Source organism: Syzygium oleosum, unplaced genomic scaffold (genome assembly GCF_021117445.2).
Source record: "Syzygium oleosum isolate NSW1041296 unplaced genomic scaffold, Sole_v2.1 Sole_v2.55, whole genome shotgun sequence".
In the NCBI taxonomy this organism is placed as follows: domain Eukaryota; kingdom Viridiplantae; phylum Streptophyta; class Magnoliopsida; order Myrtales; family Myrtaceae; genus Syzygium; species Syzygium oleosum.
The window spans coordinates 1,281,436-1,299,660 of NW_026607539.1; the positions used below are offsets into that span (position 1 = coordinate 1,281,436).

The 18,225-nt window shown below is 41.9% G+C and overlaps 1 pseudogene; it reads right to left on the reverse strand.

Annotated features, from left to right (window-relative positions):
- Positions 1–51: 51 nt before the first annotated feature.
- Positions 52–17,454, reverse strand: LOC115667071 (serine carboxypeptidase-like 13; annotated as a pseudogene).
- Between the last annotated feature and the right edge of the window lie 771 nt (positions 17,455–18,225).

Sequence of the window (18,225 nt, forward strand, 5' to 3'; positions counted from 1 at the left end):
ATATTGACCATATTCATTATATAAATCTGCGAATTATAGGGGAGTTACAACTGCAAATTAAATGTAATAATAATCGAACCACCTATTAATCAGCTCGAAACATTCCTTGGGCTTGAATTCTGGAGCTGTGTGTCCCGCTCCCTGCACAAAAGAAGTTTCAACGTACGACTCACACATTGTAAAAGGAGCCAATTTTGGATGAAATTAGAATATGAAAATGGGAAAAAGTCAAAGAAAGTATTATTGGATATGAATCTGCTTGCCTTGACGGTTGCATATGTGAAAAGGGTTAGTCCGTGAGAATAAAGCGTAGTATACCTACAAGAAGAAAAGAGACCTAAGTAAGCACAAAATAAAAATTAGAAAGGATAAATTATCTAGACACGCCTTACCAAAAAAAAAATTATCTAGACACAGTATGTACTTTGCGATATTTATCCAATGATTCCTTGTACTGTCCATTTGAAAATCTTAGACTTGTACTTTGTAAATTTATGAAATTAGTCCCTCCATCCATTCAACTTTCTTTACCTAAATCTGCAAGATTAACCCTAAGGAAACTCGGGTGGAGAGACTTTTACTATATCCGAATGTCGAAAATACATGAGCCTCATTCGATCAGATCGACTTAAAGCATACAGGTGTTGGGACAATTTGTTAGAAATTGAACTGTACAACGCTTAGAAGGTTGTTATCGAAACCAAACCCGGCAACTTGTCCATTGACGAACCACGCTCCCCAATCTCGGGAAATCATCAGGTTCAGCGTGTCAATCCAGGCCAGCGTTCTCACGTACGGGACGATCATGTCATGATCTCCACTACCTTGTTAAAGAAAGTATATTAAGTGAAGTAAGTAATTCGATTGATCGGTTATGGCACAAATTGCAAGAAAAGATGCTTAATTACCTATAAATAAGTGCTCTATATCCGCCTTTTATGAGCTCCTTGTGTATGTCAACGACGTCTGTGACAGTGTATGTGCAAGATAAAGTCCTATTGCACCTTACCCACTTCTCAATTGTCCCCTGGCTTGTCATTAAACACATCAAAAAACATAGACAAAAATAGATTAAAAAAAGAGAAAAAATATTAATATTTTATTTTATTTAATTAATATTACTAATTGACATACCTCTCGGACATGAAGAGCATCTTGAACCGCTCTCTCGCTAGCCCAAATATAGCAATACATATAGTTATAATTCTACATTGAAAAGAAAAAAACGATTACAAAATTGAACTGCGAGCTTTTCAATTTGATAATGGTTAATTTTTTTAATTAATTTGCAAATGACTAATTAAATTCCACACAAATTTCCTGTCAGATTGCTTGAGGGGTGGTTTTTAGGCACTTTATAATTAAGAAAATGGGTCACCGATCATTTGATTAGCGGGCTAAAGGGGGTCATCTTGTTTACACCAGAAAATGGCCAACTTGTCGACATAGTTCGTTTGTGCCAAAGATCATCAAGGGACACGTGGCGGAGATTTGAGGTAACGTGGAAGCAAATATCATCAAGTTGCCAACATAAGGGACACATGTCAGACATGTGTATATATTTACACCAAAAAATGACCAATTTTTGGGTATTATTGACAAGACTGGTCACGACTTCATCAAGGAAATTTCAGTTCTGCGCTAGCTCGGGAAAATGGTCATAACTTCTTTGAGACAGATCGGATTGACCTGATTCCAAAGCCAAAAGAACGAAGACTCCTATATCTACAACTTTTATGTTTTGAGTTTACTCAGAAAATCACTGTAGAGTTTTCGACGTTAAGAGGAAGTCGACGATTGTGACTGGTTGGAGATGCAAAAAGAAGAAGTAACCGTCAACATAGTGGAGTCAAAAGCAACTGCCAACGTAGTGAAGTAAAAAGAAAACAGTCAAGGTAGTGGATTCAATGTAACTGATGGAAACAACTAAGGAGCATACATGCGAGAACAGTTACTTGGAACCATGATTATGAGGAAGTTATCACTTGTGGACAAGATCGTGAGACAGTTATCTTGAAAGCAGAATCATGGCATCACATGGACATGAAGACAAGATTTTCGGAATGGAAGAACATGGGCACAACTGTTGAAAACTGCTAAGGAGCAGTTACCACACGACCATTATAAATATCACCGGCCATCTACCGGAGAAAGGACCCCGACAAAATCAAACAACATGTTATCTTTTAATTATCTTTACTTTCATGTACCGCACTTTATCTTTCCTTAGTTGTAGCTTTCCGATTCGCGTCGTCGATTAAATTCCGGCGTGTATCTCTATCCCGAGTGTTGCATTGTCAATTAAATTCCGGCGTTACATCTTTGTGTACGTGTGCGGCTGTATTTTCAAGCTTTGTCGCCAATTAAATTCCGGCACGGTTTGTACATATAGTTTGGTTCGAAGTTCGGAGTAAAAGTTCGCCGTTTTTCCTTGTCTCCCTGGATATTTCCTGTCCGGAGTCCCCACGGAACCCGGTCTCCTCACATTAAGAACCGAAGAACGACTTTCGGTGAATTATATTTCGCCACGGGAGCATTTTCTGGTGAAACACATCTATAAGCTGATTTCATCGGTCATTTCAATATTTATATAATGTGAAAGTTTCACGTGTCTCGAGTATAAAAATATTAAAGTGCGTAAGAAGCAAAATTTAAATAATGAAAAAAAGAAAAAGTAAAATTTTATTCAGAAATTGATTCGTTCCTTTTTTATTGAAAAAAGATTTGGCCCAAAGTAAAAAAAGAAAAAATACGATACTTGCCCTGCACCATACCCGGGGAGCTTCCAGCGTGGGAAGAAGGAGAAGTGAACGGTCTTGATTTATTAAGCTGGGGTCCCACGCATCACCCATCGTCGATTTCGGAGCCTGAGACACGCAGATCGGTTCAAGTATGTTTGCCCTAAATATATTCTCCAGGCACTATAGTAAGCAAAAGTCAAGGTTCTATACATGAAGTTTCCAAATAAATAAATGACCCAAAAAAAATACATGAAATTTCCAAATAAGAAAAAAAAAGATCGAAAAGGGTGAAAAGGAAAAGAAAATCAAATATATAGAGAGGAGAAAAGAAAACAGATTGAATGTTCACCAACCTCGGTCACCATTTTGAGGTCAGCTACGCAACCAGTGTTGCTTTCATTGGTGTTAACGTAATCGCCCTTACAATTAGTGATTAGTGGAGAAAGAATCGATGTGGGGAAAAAAAATTCTCAAAACACACATCTTTACCTTTTGCTTTCTCGCTTTTTATGATATTGATCTTGTGACTTAGGATTTTTCTGAATTCGTATCATATCCTAAAAATAACGATACGCAATCTATATCTTGTCCATTTCATATACATCGGAATCGATCCTTTCACACATTGTGAGTGAGGTAAAGAAAAGCACGAACCTTTTTTCACGTGTTATTCTATAGGCAAAGTGGAAGTCAATTACCTCATATAGCTCATCAGATATAAGACCCTTCAAATGAGCAAATGCGACTCTTGAATTGATGGGCCTGTTTGGTTCAACTTTGAAAATGCTACTTGGGGGAATGCAAATACCTTTGGGTGAAAGTCCATTGGGGAAATGCAAATGGTGTTTGGTAAAAATATTTTGTAAAGCTACTTTGGCCAAAATATAGTGTTTGGTAAATTTTTTTTGCAAATGGACTTTGAGAATTATTTTATTTATTAAAAAAAAAAACAAAACCTACCATCGCCGGAGCCGGCCGCCGGCGAGATAGATCTGGCGCCGGCGGCCGTCGCCCGGGGTCGGGCGACCACCGGCGAGCCAGCCTCGCTGCCGCCGGCAGCCGCTCGAGGCTAGGCGACTTCGGCGAGGGTCGCATGACCCAGCGACGGCCCGCCTGAGGACGCGCGACCCAGCGGCCATCGCCTCGGGTCGTGCGACCTCGCCGAGGGTCGCCCGGGTCGTGCGACCACCGCCGAGGGTCGCCGGCCTCGGGCGACCGCCGGCGGCGGTAGATCGGTGGTCGCCCGACCTCGCCGGTGGTCGCCCGACCTCGCCGGCCCTTCTCCCTCGCCGGCCACCCTCGCCGGCCGCCCTCGCCGGCTGCTTGGTGAAGAACAGCTTCAAACAAAAAAAATATATATATTGGTGAAAAGTAGCATTCGTGGAATGCTGAAAGCCCAAGGCTGGTCTGGACCAGCCTTGGGCTTTCAGCATTTGAAATGCTAGCATTTGGCCAATGCTAGGCCAAAATGCTGAACCAAACGCTCCAGCATTTTGGGAAGGGGCTTTCGGGGCTCAAAGCTCCTTCCCAAAGCTGAACCAAACACCCCCGATGTCCCTATCATCATTTGTGAAAGGGTTTCCGAGCAAGTAGCCCGGAATTGAACTCGACAGATAAGTTACGTTATTTCAAAAAGGAAATACATATTTAAGGAACAGTGTGTTAATGCGTTGATAGTGATGAGTTACCTCAAGATTCATTTTAGGCTTAAAAAATGGCTTCATTTGCTGGAAGAAATCAAGAAAAATACGTATTGAACCCTAATTTGGTGTCGATACTCGATAGACTATGTTGCATGGTTCTTTGGTTTTCCTCTCACATCTAAAATGCAGAGCTTGAGAAAGAAAGGATTAATAAGTTATTCTGTTATGTAAATTATTGACACAAAATTTATTCTTGACTGAGTGGTTAAGTGATTAGTCTAAATTTGTGGCACTTGTACATAACTCCGTGGATGAAGTTTAATCAGTGTACATGGGTATGGCAGTTTGCATGTATTCATAAAGATTAGTCCAACAAAAACGTTCGGATAACTCCTGTATTTAAAAAATCATCTAAGGCTCCAGTATGTTCCAAGGTTGCGGCTGACCAAATAAAAAAACTATATTACAGACATTCTAAGGACATAAAAGCTTACAAAATGACATTTTCATATATGTGACATGATAATATGATTATTCAGATTTCGAAAGTTCTCTTGTTAACCTCCTATCATAGTCCATGAAAGTTAAGGCATGTCTGAGTTAACTTTTATTATTTTTACTTTTTGTTAAATTTAAATTTTGAAGTGTTCACACTTTGACCATTTTAACTAAAAAACTTCTCGAAATAAATAAATATTGACACGTAAAATCGCAAGAATAAATGCTTATTGACGAGCAAACAGAATAAAAATTGAATTAATTACCATACCTTTGGCAACTTCCAGAGTGACGATTGGAACAATGATACCCGAGTAGGAATCCCCAGCAATGTAGAGTGGGTTGCTCAAAAACTCAGGATGGAGCTTAAGCCACTAAAATAACAGCTCAAATAACAAAGCCAAAAGATAAAAGAGATTATAAATTTTGATTTTTTAGAGGCTCTCCTTTGTGTGGATGATTCTTTTTTCACTTTACCTTCCTGAGAAATTCATAAGATTCGGCGGCTGAAATATTGTCATTCATAGTGTAGCTCTCCGAGTTATTAATTTGCATAGGAGAATCCAGCTCCAACCGGCTGATCTAGGAATATAGTATTCGCCACCTGTGTGAACATTAATTTGCCAATCCTTGAGTAGAGCTGATCATGAGTCTAATAACTTGCTAGCCCTTGTTCAAATCGGCAGGATTAGCAAATAGACAGTACCAAAAAAAATTAATATGTAAATTTTATTATGAGCAATTTAGGACAAGAATTATTTAGCGCGAAAAGTACCAAAAAAATCTTAAACCTATTGCACTTGTGTCAATTCAGTCATAAATCTTGAGTCTTAAACCTTTTCACATTTTGCTAATTGAGTCCATTCAGTCAATTTTGACAGGAAATCACTCACAAGGACACTGACTGTTATACGTAGCATCGTCGGCGTTGATGTGGACATTTTTTATAATATTTTAATAATTGAATTTTGAATTTTTTTTTGGTTTTTTTTTTTTTTTTTGGGATTGAGGACCGGCAAGGGTCGTCAGCCAACCCTCACCGGCCACGGGCAAGGGTATCCCTATCCTCACTGGCTTGGGGCGACGCCATCCCCTTGCCCGATTTGGGCATTACGGCCCTCGCCAGATCTGGGCAAGGGATTGCACGCCCTCGCTTTGGCCTTATGGGTGTGGCGGCCCTTGCCCAAGCCCTCCTCGGCCATAGCGAGGGCATTAGGCGAGGGCTGCCACGACCTCATTGGCCATAGCGAGGGCCAGCGAGAAGCCCTCGTCTAGAGCAGATGAGGGCTACGACGCCCTCCCCTAGTATTGACAAGGGTCGCCGGCTCGTAATTAAAAAAAGCAAAGAAAAGAAGAAAAGAAACAAAAAATCCACAAATTATAAAAAAGTTCAAAAAATTATTTAAAATGTTCACGTTAGCATCGGCCGTCCTATTGCATCACGTAGGACGGCCGGGGTAGGACAGCTGGCATCCATATCACTAATTTACAGCCAAAATTGACCAAATGAACTTAATTAGAAAAATGTGAAAATGTTTATGACTTAATTAGCATAATTAAAAGATTTATGAGTGAATCGATACAAATATAATAGGTTTAATATTTTTTTGGTACTTTTGTCGTTATTCAGTTTGATACTCACATTGCCTCGCTCATCGATTAGTTATACTCAACTATTGTCCAATCCAATTATGAGGGTCATGTAGAAAAAATCAGAGTCCGAAAGAAAAAAATCAATTGTTGTTACCTTTGTCCATGAATATTCATGCAATTTTAGAGCTGACCTATCTCTAGTAGAATTCTCGTAATCGAACGTAAGTGGACCTGCACTCATTGGAATGGATATAGCACATTTCACGTCAAAAATTTCAAAAGCTAATGACATATACATTTTCTTTTAACAGTAATACACAATATTATTAGGTCGTAATCGGCATTTCATAATATTATCGCGATAATTACATAAAGTACTTTATCGCGTACAACTTATGCTATCATGACTAAGGGCCTGTTTGATAACTCAATTAAGTGTTAAAAATTAAAAAATCATTACACAATGAACTAAATAGATTGAATTAAATTATTCAATTAAGTAAAAAAATTACTTAATCTAGTAAGTAATGGCGGAGTTAGTTAATTCGGTCAATAGAAAAATAATTTATAGTAATTAGAATCTTGCCAAATATATTAATAAGACCTACCAACAATAATCTTTTTATGTTTGGTAAGAGATTATTTATGTCCCGCCCAAACCCCCTCTCTCCCTCTCTAAGCCTTTCTTCGTCTATTCCAATTTGGACGGGAGGGATTTGACCTAGATCTCTCCCTCCCTGCCTAGTTGTTTTTCCTTTACTTTTCTTTTGTTTATGTCCTTACACTCCATATCTAGTTTTAAATCTGGGAGCTTCGCTCTCCTGATCTTATATCTAGGAGCTTTTTTCTCCATCTAACTCTAGATTTTGGAGTTTTCATGAATAAGTATTCTACCTCCAATTTCAATGGTGTTCACAGCATTTTCGGTGTCAAATATGCTCTCGTTCAACGTGTTTTATTTAAAAGTTTTGGCGCTTTGCACTGGCTAAAGGGCTCACTCTCATAGGTCTTTAGATATATGAGTTTATTCAACAGGTTTATGTTATCTTCGTATGGTGATAGTGTTAGAGACGCCGAACCGAGGTGCACACCACCGAAAGATAAAGTCGTAACTGCAGTTGGAGATCTCGGCGTGTGCTTATCACTGATGATACTATGTGATTCGGTGAATAGCCGCTGATCGCCGCCGATCCTTTCGCTTAGATACAGTCAAAGATATGTTCTTGAAAGACGAGCGTGTGATTATATCTGCCAACCATGCTCTAATGATATGCCTTGATTTCTGATTTTTAGTTTGTTTTGGAGTTCTGTTGGCTTACCTTGTTGTTGTGGCTTTTGAGATTTCCTATGTATCCTTTCATGTATTATTTTGGTAATGAATGGAAATATCTTTTGACAAAAAAAGAAATTATTTATGTCCTGCTGTGAATTTATAATTATCATGAAACAACTTCATAATTCTATTTTCGACACCATGCTTGATAAACGTCAAGAGAATGATAATTTATGCCTACTGGCATGATCAACTATTTAACTCATGTCCAAATTGGAGGGAAATACTTTTGTTAAGAATAATTCTTTCTTCTCTCATTTTAGGAAAAATTACCAAAAAAGTCACACATATTGCACTTGTACCAATTTAGTTCTAAACAGTTTAATAGTGCCAATTTAGTCCAAAACCTTTCATATTTTGCCAATGTAGTCAATTCGGCCAATTTTGGTGAGAAATCGCTGACGTGAATGCCAGTCGTCCTACATGGCACGACCAACACTAATGTAGACAGAATTTATAAATATTTTAATTTTTTTTGGAATTTTTTATATTTTCTTTTTTTCCTTCTTCCTCTACTGGGCCTCGGCGATGGTCAGCGACCGGCCATAGGCTACGACTGATAAGGGTCACCCTTGTCGACCGTAGGCGAGGTCACCTTTGTCGGGATTTAGCGAGAGGGGACCTCGTCGGCCTCTGGCGAGGCTTGCCCTTGCCAGTTCTGGTGTGGGTCGGCTTTGCCAGCTTTAGCTTTAGGCAAGGTCGAGCCTCGTTTGAAGCTAGCATGTCACACCCCGAACCCCAACGGGCTATCAACTGGGGTGTCACGCCCCGAACCCCAACGGGCTCGCGACACCCCTTCGACGGTCATATTGAACGCGACGTCTCAGGACGCGTCGCCGACCCAAACGAAACACCCAACGATAAAGGCAAGCGGAAGCGAAATTAAATAACCCAGACAATAAATAATGACAAAGGGATAGCACAAAACAATAATTCCAAATACACAACATCAAAAGGGAACAGTGGTTGGATATCCTACTTCGCTATACAAAAGAGGGGCACACAAAATATGGGGTAACTTGACCCGTCCTCCATCCCCGAGATACCCTGGTGGCGTCTCCAATCAATCACGGTCGCGGATCTGAAAACGGTTATATAATAACCGTGAGAACGAGTCTCAATAAGCAACACCCTAAACCCCACCTAGGCCAATGCGTACCCAGACGAGTCTAACATGCAATCCACCAGCCAACACAATCAATTCCACACAACATACTTACCTCGTCTCGAACTACGTGCCAACCCTGCATATTAGTCCAAACATGATAATGCAATAATAGCTCATAACCATATCACAATCACTTGGGTGCCATACACACTTGCATTCAATCAATCCAACCAAACACCCACACGTGCATTTAGCCAATCCAACCAGTCACATTATGGAGCCAGCATAACACATATTCAGAGCACACAAGGAAATTTCCCATGCATCATACAACAACACTCGCGCGTGTCTCAATTATAAGGTAAAACCACTTGGGTAGGTCCCATACCGTGCCTAGCAGTATTCACCCCATAATCAAACACTATGCAACATGCGTGGTCCAGCCAACTTTCTCACGACCTCCCAGGTCCTTTCACACTACCCGTGTAAACACGCCTCAGGCCCATTCTCACGACCCGCGCCACTGTGCCTCAGGTCCATTCTCACTGCCCGCGCCACTGCGCCTCAGGCCCAATCTCACAGCCCGCGCTACTGCGCCTCAAGCTCAGCCCTCCGATCAATTCGGGCTTAGTCCCGCGTAACCACGCCTCAGGACATTTCTTTCTTTCCAATGACCCGCGTAACCTATGCCTCAGGTCTAACTCACCTTCCACAGCCAAACACATACGTCGCATGATGCATTCATTCAATATCCATGTCATTCACAAGCCCAAATATCGCTCAAACGTACGCATCTTACCCACAAATCAATTCAGCCCGCACACGCCACACAATTCCACCAATTCCATGCCAATCACATAATCAAACCACACTTTAATAAGCTCAATCGCCAATCATCCCAATTAATCCATGCAAATATCAAACTCATTCCGGAAAGCATCACAATCTAACCACATTGTACAACCATCAATCTAACACATAGCACATACTCAATTTCAAGTCATGAGCTCGCCACACTAGCCCAGCAATCCGGCGTTCAAGCCGGCCACATTCAAGCATCCAATTTAACCCACAAATACCACAACAATCTAACCACACACATCCTCACCAATCCATCACATTCCACTCTCATTCCAAGCCATAAATCAAACAACATTTAGCCACTCAACCACCACAATTTAATCTACCAATTAACCACATTCATAAATTGACCCTAATCCAAGTTTAGCCCCTAAACCGGTACTAATCACACCCTAAACAACTCTAAAAATACCCAAAGTACTAAGTAGGGATTAGGAAGTCACTTACTAGGTTTTGGCCCGGGAAAAATCGGCTCGGGCCTAAAATGGCCCGGGTGAACAGTGCTGGCTCGGCACACGCACGGGCACGGCGGTCGGCCACGGGCAAGGCGCTCGGCACGGCGCTCGGTACGGCCCTCGGCCACGGGCGCGGCGCTCGGCCATGAGCAAGGCACTCAGCCAGGCACGGGCAAATGGCCGGGCGAGCGAGCGGGCGCGGGCACGGGCAAATGGCCGGGGCAGCGGCGAGCGGGCGGGCGGCGATGGTTGGGCGACGGGTGAGGCGCCGGGCACGCGGTAGGCGCCGGCCCGGGCCGAGCGGGCAACGGCTCGGCCACGGCACTGGGCGACTTGGCCGCTGGTGGGCTGGGCCGGGCCGACGAGCCGGGCCGGGTTGGCCAGCCGGGCTGATGGAGCAGCGGCAGCAATCGCGGGCACGGCGACGGCAGCGAGCAGCTGCGATGATGACGCGGCGGCGACGAGCCGAAAGCGGGAGGGAGGTCACCGGGCGGTGGTGGCGAGAGAGAGAGAGGGTTTGGGTGGGGCGAACCGACGGCGGCTCGGGGCGGCACGACGGCCGATCGGGTGGGGGCGGCGGTGGGCGAGCGGCCGACGGACGAGCCGGGCCGACGGCTCGGCGGAGCCTGGCTGCGGCGGCGGACGCAGCCGGCGAATAGCAAGCCGCTGCGAAGAGGAGAGGGAGAGAACAGTCGGTCGGGGGCGGCGGCTGGTGTACGGCGCGACGGCGGTCGGGCGACGGCGGCGACGGTGGCTGGGCTGGAGGCGAGCTCGGTCGGCGTCGGTTGGGGGCGAGCAGAAGCAGGAGCAGAAGCAGAAACAATGGCGCGGCGAAGGAGAAAGAAGAAGAAGAAGAGAGAAGGAAGAAGGAAAGAGAAAGGGAAGAAGGAATGAGAAAAGAGAAAGGGAAGAAGTAAAGAGAAAGGAGGAGAGAGAGAGAGGGGAAGGGACGTCTACATGGGGCAAAGAGAGAGAGAGAGTGGACGGGCGCAGTGGGAGTGTACATGCGCGGCAGAGAGGAGAGAGAGAGAGAAAAGTCAACGCGATGATTACGATCCAACGGTCACGGTTCAAACCCAAAAACGATCCAACGGCCCACGAAAATCCTAATTAATAAATAGGAAAAAGGGTAAAAAAAATAACCCAAAACACACTACGAGGGAGGTCTACTAGTCCAAATTCGCACCGGGTCGAAATTTCACTTTCCACATATCCCGGGCAATATCCAGGCTGGCCACAATAATATCGACACCGTCCAATTAAATTCGTCCCGGAACTTCGAGAAATTCGACACCAAAGTTTGGGCTCTAAATAACGGCCAAATTCGATCGAGTGCGATTCTAGCGAAATCTCTAATTTAAAAAATAATAACCCAAGAGTGATCAGTTTCGGGCGAGATTTTATTATAAGCGCACTGACAAAATATCCGTTTTATAAATCCCAAAAATGGGCCGAAATTCGGAATGTCACATAGCAAGTCCGGCCCTCGTTGGCCTCTGGTAACGGCGACCCTCACCCGTGGTCATCGAGGTCGCCTCTTGCCAGATCTCAGCAAGTGCAACCCTTAAAAGTTGTTGCTTTGGCTAGTCATTGGCCATCGTTAAGGCCTAGCGACCAGCGATGAAGAAGGAAAAAAAAGAAAGAAAAGAAAAATATAATATAATATAAAAAATTGAAAAAAATTAATAAATTTTGTCCACATCAGCGCTGGCAATGCCACGTAGGATAACTGATGTCTATGTCAGTGATTTCCAGCCAAAATTGGCCGAATGACTACATTGACAAAATGTAAAAATGTTTAGGCTTAAATAGGCACAATTGAAAGGTTTAGGACCGAATTGACACTAGTGCAATAGGTTTAGAACTTTTTTGGTAATTTTTCCCTCATTTTAATATAATCATTTCGAGTTGAAAGAGTGCCTTTTCAAAAAATTAGGGCAAACGTTAAAATTACCAAATCAAATTGAATTGAAATTTCTGGTTCGGTTCGCTTTGGGGTGTAGTTAGATCTATTAAAACTTAATAGGCGAATCCATGATACTTTTTCAATCTCAAAGTCCATATTATTTCTTTCTCTGAGCTCAATTTGTTCATTTTAATCCAATATGCCCTCCATTTCAAACAAAATCAAACTAAACTGTACATCAAGCAAACAATAGTATCTGAAAGATCTTTGATTAATTTCTTTGAGCATTTCACCAAAACTTTGATACCACATGCAAAATTATCTCGCACTTTGGTGTTATGCTCAAGTAACATTTGTTTTGCAGTTGTCAACACCAAAGAAGGAACAACTATAGGTTAACTGAGTTGATAAACAGTTTGGTCTGAACAATCGATAACTTGAAATGAATTGACAACTCTCCGATAAAGTCATGGACACCAAACATAAGTTATCAATGAGAACCTTCATCAGTCGATGAAGTTATCGATTGCCATTGCAGATTTTACCAAGTGTTGGAACTTGAAGGTAGTGATGATGAATTGAGGCGGGAACATAACAGCTGAGTGGTTATTTTATAACTTCTTATAGATAAATATTGCTTAATAGTAGGAGATTGTGGAGTAACTTCTTATAACCAGGATTATGAAGTTATTTGTTCTATCAAATTTAGCAACCATCGTATATAACCGCTTTATGTAACCGTCTATAGAGAAGGTGAGGATGACGTCAAGTCATCATGTATTTATTGTAAACTTCCTTCATTCAATCCAAGAACTTCATGTTCTTATGCAAATTTATATTTTATCTTTACTTTCTTGCAGTTTTCATGGCTGGACACAATTGTCTTCAGCCTCAGTTTCTCCAAATTTCATGTCATTTACTTTTCTGTCCAAAATCAACAAAGGACCCTTTACAAACTTTGTTGATTCATTGATCAATCCATCCATATTCTAAAAGGTATTTAACCATTTTTTTCACGAAACATCATTTTGGCACGCCTAGTTGAACACATTTTATTGATTCGAGGAGACTATGATGGCGAGAACCAGAAACCGACAAGAGTCCGAGGATGATGTATTTATAGGCACAAATTACTCTCTTATCAGCTATTACCTTGTTTGGCATGAAGCCTCAAAATCAACCTCCCCAAGTGCAGATTTCGGCTTGCAAACAAAGGGTGTAAATCAATTAAGGCAGCAGGACCTTGTGGATGGTGAACAAATTAGAAGATGTGTGATTGTCAAAAGGGTTTTAATGGACAGCTAGAAAGTTTACGAACTAGAGGACATGAAGACATCAATAAGCTTGGATGGACCTTATGGATAGTGAACAAACTGGAGGATGTGTGATCATTGGAGAGTTTGGATGGACCATGTAATATTCGGGTATTTGAAAAAAAAAAAAAAAAAAAAGTCAGAAAGTCAAAAGTTGCTACAGTGACTCAGTTTTTCTCATTTAAGCCGAGAGCTTGCTCGGCCAAGACAGAGAGAAAAAGGAGAAGAAAGAAAAAGAGAGAAAGGGAAAGGAAAGGAAGAAGAAGAAAAAGGAAAGGCTCACGTCACCGGAGCCTCGCCAGCTCGGATCAACTTCGTATTACAACGTCTGGTAAGCCTTCGCGCCCTTCGTTCATCTGATCGGAGAAGTTTTCCGATTTAGGGCTTGAAATTCGGAATTTTGGGAAATTCGAGCGGCGAAATCCGATTTTTGAGTCGTAGGGCTGCGTATTTTTATAGAATTGATAGTTTAGGATGCTATGGAGCCGTGGGATTTTACGGAACCTGATTTGGACTTACGGTTTACCGGATATGAATTTTTGAAGTTAGCCGCGCAAGTGAACAGTGCGCGACCAGCAGGCTTTAGGCCGATTTTCGTCGGTTTTTGGCTCGATTTCGGGATGGCCAAGTTGGGGTTATTGTAGTGCTATGAATGGGCTTTCTATTGACTATAAGCCCGCTTGAAACGGGGTTCGGTGGAAAAAGTTATGGCGCGATCAAGTTTCGCGTTGCGGACGATTTGGATAATCGCTTTGGAGGAGCAATTTGTGGGTGTGTCTGAGTCGTTTTGGTTAGCGTCTAAGCTTAGTTTAGTCTAGTCGTTAGTGAAATGGTGTTTTATTTGGTGTTGACATCGATTCTCGTTTAATTGATAGGATTACGAGATCTTCGGTTCGAGTGAGAGCCGTGGTGTGATTTTTGGGGATTCCAGGTGAGTGGTGCTATCTCTTCTTTAAGTTTATAAACTCATATTTCGAAAGCGATATGAATCGGATATGTTATGAATTAAATAGCATTGTTATTGCATAAAAGCTCGGATCGAGTATTTACTACCTGTTGATTATTTGAAATGGCATGGTAAGGCATTTCTGAAAAAGGCTTATATATCGATTATCGTGAAATGGATTATGAAATGATTTGGGAAAAACTATTGTGATTTATGAAATGGATTATGCAAAGGTTTTGGAACCATATTATGATTTATGAAATGATTTGAGAAATGGTTTGAGAAATGGCGGATGAGCCGTGTTACGAGAAAGTTATTTGTTTGGTTTGTGAAATGTATTCTGGATTGGATTTCGATATTGGATGATGATTGTTTGATGCTCAAGATCGCTGTGAGCCCAATGAGGGGCTTTGGGGGGTATGCATACCGAGTTTAGGATATCCTTCCGGGCCGAGCCACCGGCTTTGTAGGTGGAGACCTTGCCAAGGGGGAATCTTGGTAGCCTTGTCACAAGGCTTTGTGTCGTGACCATGGTTAGATATTGAGCAATAGATTGGTCGATGGAATGGACCATCGACGTGTGATGTTATATGAGATTTATCAATGGAATAGACCATTGATGTGTGATTTTGAGATTAGTCAATGGAATGGACCATTGATGTGGTTTTTATAGAGATTGATCAATGGACTTGACCATTGATAGTTTGAATTGTGATGATGGATTTAAACATGTATTTGGGACTTGTATAAAGCTTTGATGAAATAAAACAACTCGTATTTGATTGATATATATATATATATATATATATATATATATATATATATATATATATATATTATATCTTTGGTTTGAAGTATGAGTTTCTGGTATGACTTTATGTATACATGCATAGTGGTTGCTCGATCTGCTTAGAAGAGATACGCACTGCTTACTGAGCTGTGGTTGCTCACCCCCCTCTTTTCCCAACCTTTCAGGTTCTTTGTTTAGCAGCCAATAGAACGAGAGCGATGTCATTGGGACTCTTGGGTGGTTTGAGACTGCGTCCTTTGGGCGAAAGGACGGCCGTGTCATTCCCCATCTTGGTAGGTTTCGGGGTGTGACAGACCAAGTAGAAGGTGAACAGTATATAGAACATTATGACGTCAATGTGCATGGAGGTACCTAAATATGGAAGGAGAACAAGCTTGGATGGACCTGACCGCAAAATATGTTCTCTATAGACATTGTGGTTCTAATAGGAACCTTACAATCCTGGAGGGAAGACCCAGACTCTTTATCAATTTGATGTAAATTTTAATTTTTTTTTACAATTAATCACAAGCGTTGGAATCCACAAACGGTGGTTTGGAGAAGATCAGAACAGTGTACCATATTTGGCCAAGCAATAAAGATGACGCGCAGCAAAGTGAATCTATGTTTACGGAGCAGCAAAGTGACATTTTGTAACTACAGATTGCAGAGCAAACAGCTACTCGTGGGAATGGAATTTCAATGGGGTACATTCAACCAAAGGGAGGTACTAGATTTGGGAGGAAACAAACAAAATCTAGTCTATGTTCTAAGTGTTAATTTTCTTGCTGTTCTTGTGTGTAGAAGCTGTGTAAATCTGATTGTAACTTTCTATAGGAGTCTGAGTGTCTATAATCAGAGAAGATAATGCTTTGTGTAGTGAGGATAACTTGTATATGTACAAGGGTAGCTACAACTAGGACGAAGCATATTCAGATGCTGTAGTATCTCAAAGATTATATAGTGGATTCCATCCTTGACTTGGACCGTTTGAGCTAGGATAGTGGAGTAGACTAAGTGGATATGCTGAACCACCATAAATATGATTTGCATTTTTTCTATCCTTTAAACTCCTTTATATTCTGTTGATAGAAGATAATTCTTTCTACTTCAAATGCGTACGTTCTACACATTGTCCCATAGTTATTCGTGAAAAAGTTTCAAACTTCCGTAGACAACCAATTCACCCTTCTCTTGATTGTTTGTGCCTAATCGATTGATCATAAATTAGCATGAGTGATACTAACATTACCACTAATTATGAAAAGAAAACTCAAATATAAAGAGAGAACCTATCGGTTAGTTTTCTAATGAACGTGGTGAGCTCAGCTACTTTTTCCGACTAGAGGTGGATAGAGGAGAATGTGGTCTCCATGAATGACAAGGAAAATATGATGAAGATATATTGGAAAAATTATAGATGCTTAATTGTAAGCCCTATTGATAGTACACTTTATGCAAAAGAAGGTATGTAGTAACTATGTTGAAGGGAAGTTGATTAAGGGACAGGCAACTAATAAAGCTACTAGGGAGACATTGGTACATAGCCAACACTATTTGGTGCTCATTTTTTAATTAGCTAATTAGTTCTCATTTAAGTTGCGCTAACACCGTCCCTTCTGTGATGCCCCTCATTATGCTGGAGTGGATGGAAATTTGAAAAAGATAATAAAAAATTACATAAGAAAAACAGAGAACGTGGTGGTATGAATCGTGAAGGTTAGATTTCACTGTCCAGGTTTTAAAAGATAGATTTATCGATTGAAATCCGTGGTCCCACCAGGTCTAACGTCCTTCGTTCGGTCTCAATTCATCCGTGTTTGGCAAAAGCAGAGGTTTCAAAGGGGACTTACCGATCTCGTACAACATTCCAGAGAGACCGGGACAACCGGGGCCGCCGGTGAGCCACAGCACCAAAGGGTCACCCTTTGGACTCCTCTCTGACTTGACGAAGTAACAAAACAGCTGAACATCTTCCAACTCCCCCACTCCAATGTATCTAAAAACAAGAGGAAAAGAACCAGTGACAACATGAAAAAATTCGAACAAGTGCAGAGAGAGAGAGAGAGAGAGAGAGAGAGAGATAATGATGTGTGGACCAGTCCTATGACTGCATTTAGAGAGAGTGAGAGGGGTTTCACTGACCCGGTTTCAAGATAAAAAAGGGGGTCGCCAGGCAATCCGGGAAGAGCCTTGACCACTGTTTGTGAGAGTCCAGATCGGAAGAGATGACACAGAGCAAGAAAATGAAGCACCAGCAACTTCATGCTTTCGAGAATGGAGGGAGATTTCATATACTCTCCTTTTGCGACTCGTTGGAAAGAATCATGCTCATCATGCATGTCCATGATATATAATGAAGACTCTGGGGTGTGCCCTATTTGGGGTTGAAAAGAGAAAATACAGTGAAGATATGTATTGGTAGATTAGGTTTATACTAAAGGGCATAATTGTCATTGCATTATTTTTAGCCCTAAACGGGGTAAGTACAGCGCAAGTGCCATAACTTTTATACGGAGGACACTTAAGTGCCATAACTTTTTTTTGGCTCACTTGAGTGCCATAACTTTCAAAAAAAAGATCACTTAAGTGCCACTTACGAGCTGGTCTTGAGGGCCTGAAACCGCGGCTTTTCCGGCCGAACAGTGACCTTCCCGGCGAGGCGAGCACCACCAGCTTGAAGAGGGGGTGTCGGTGAATCATTCCATGGCCTCCGTTCGTCTCGAAATTTTTGTTTTAGCCTCTGTTGACGAAGGTAAAAATGCTTCGTAGTCACACATTTATCGAGCCGATTTGTGTGACTACGAAGCATTTTTACCTTCGTTAACGGAGGCTAAAACGGAAATTTCGAGACGAAGGGAGACCATGGAATGATTCATCGACACCCCCTCTTCAACCTGGTGGTACTCGCATCGCCGGGTAGGTCACCGTTCGACCGGAAAAGCCGCGGTTTCAGGCCCTCACGACTAGCCTGTCAGAGGGGTTGGTCGTGAGGGCTCGAAACCGCGGCTTTTCCAGCCAAACGGTGACCTTCCCGG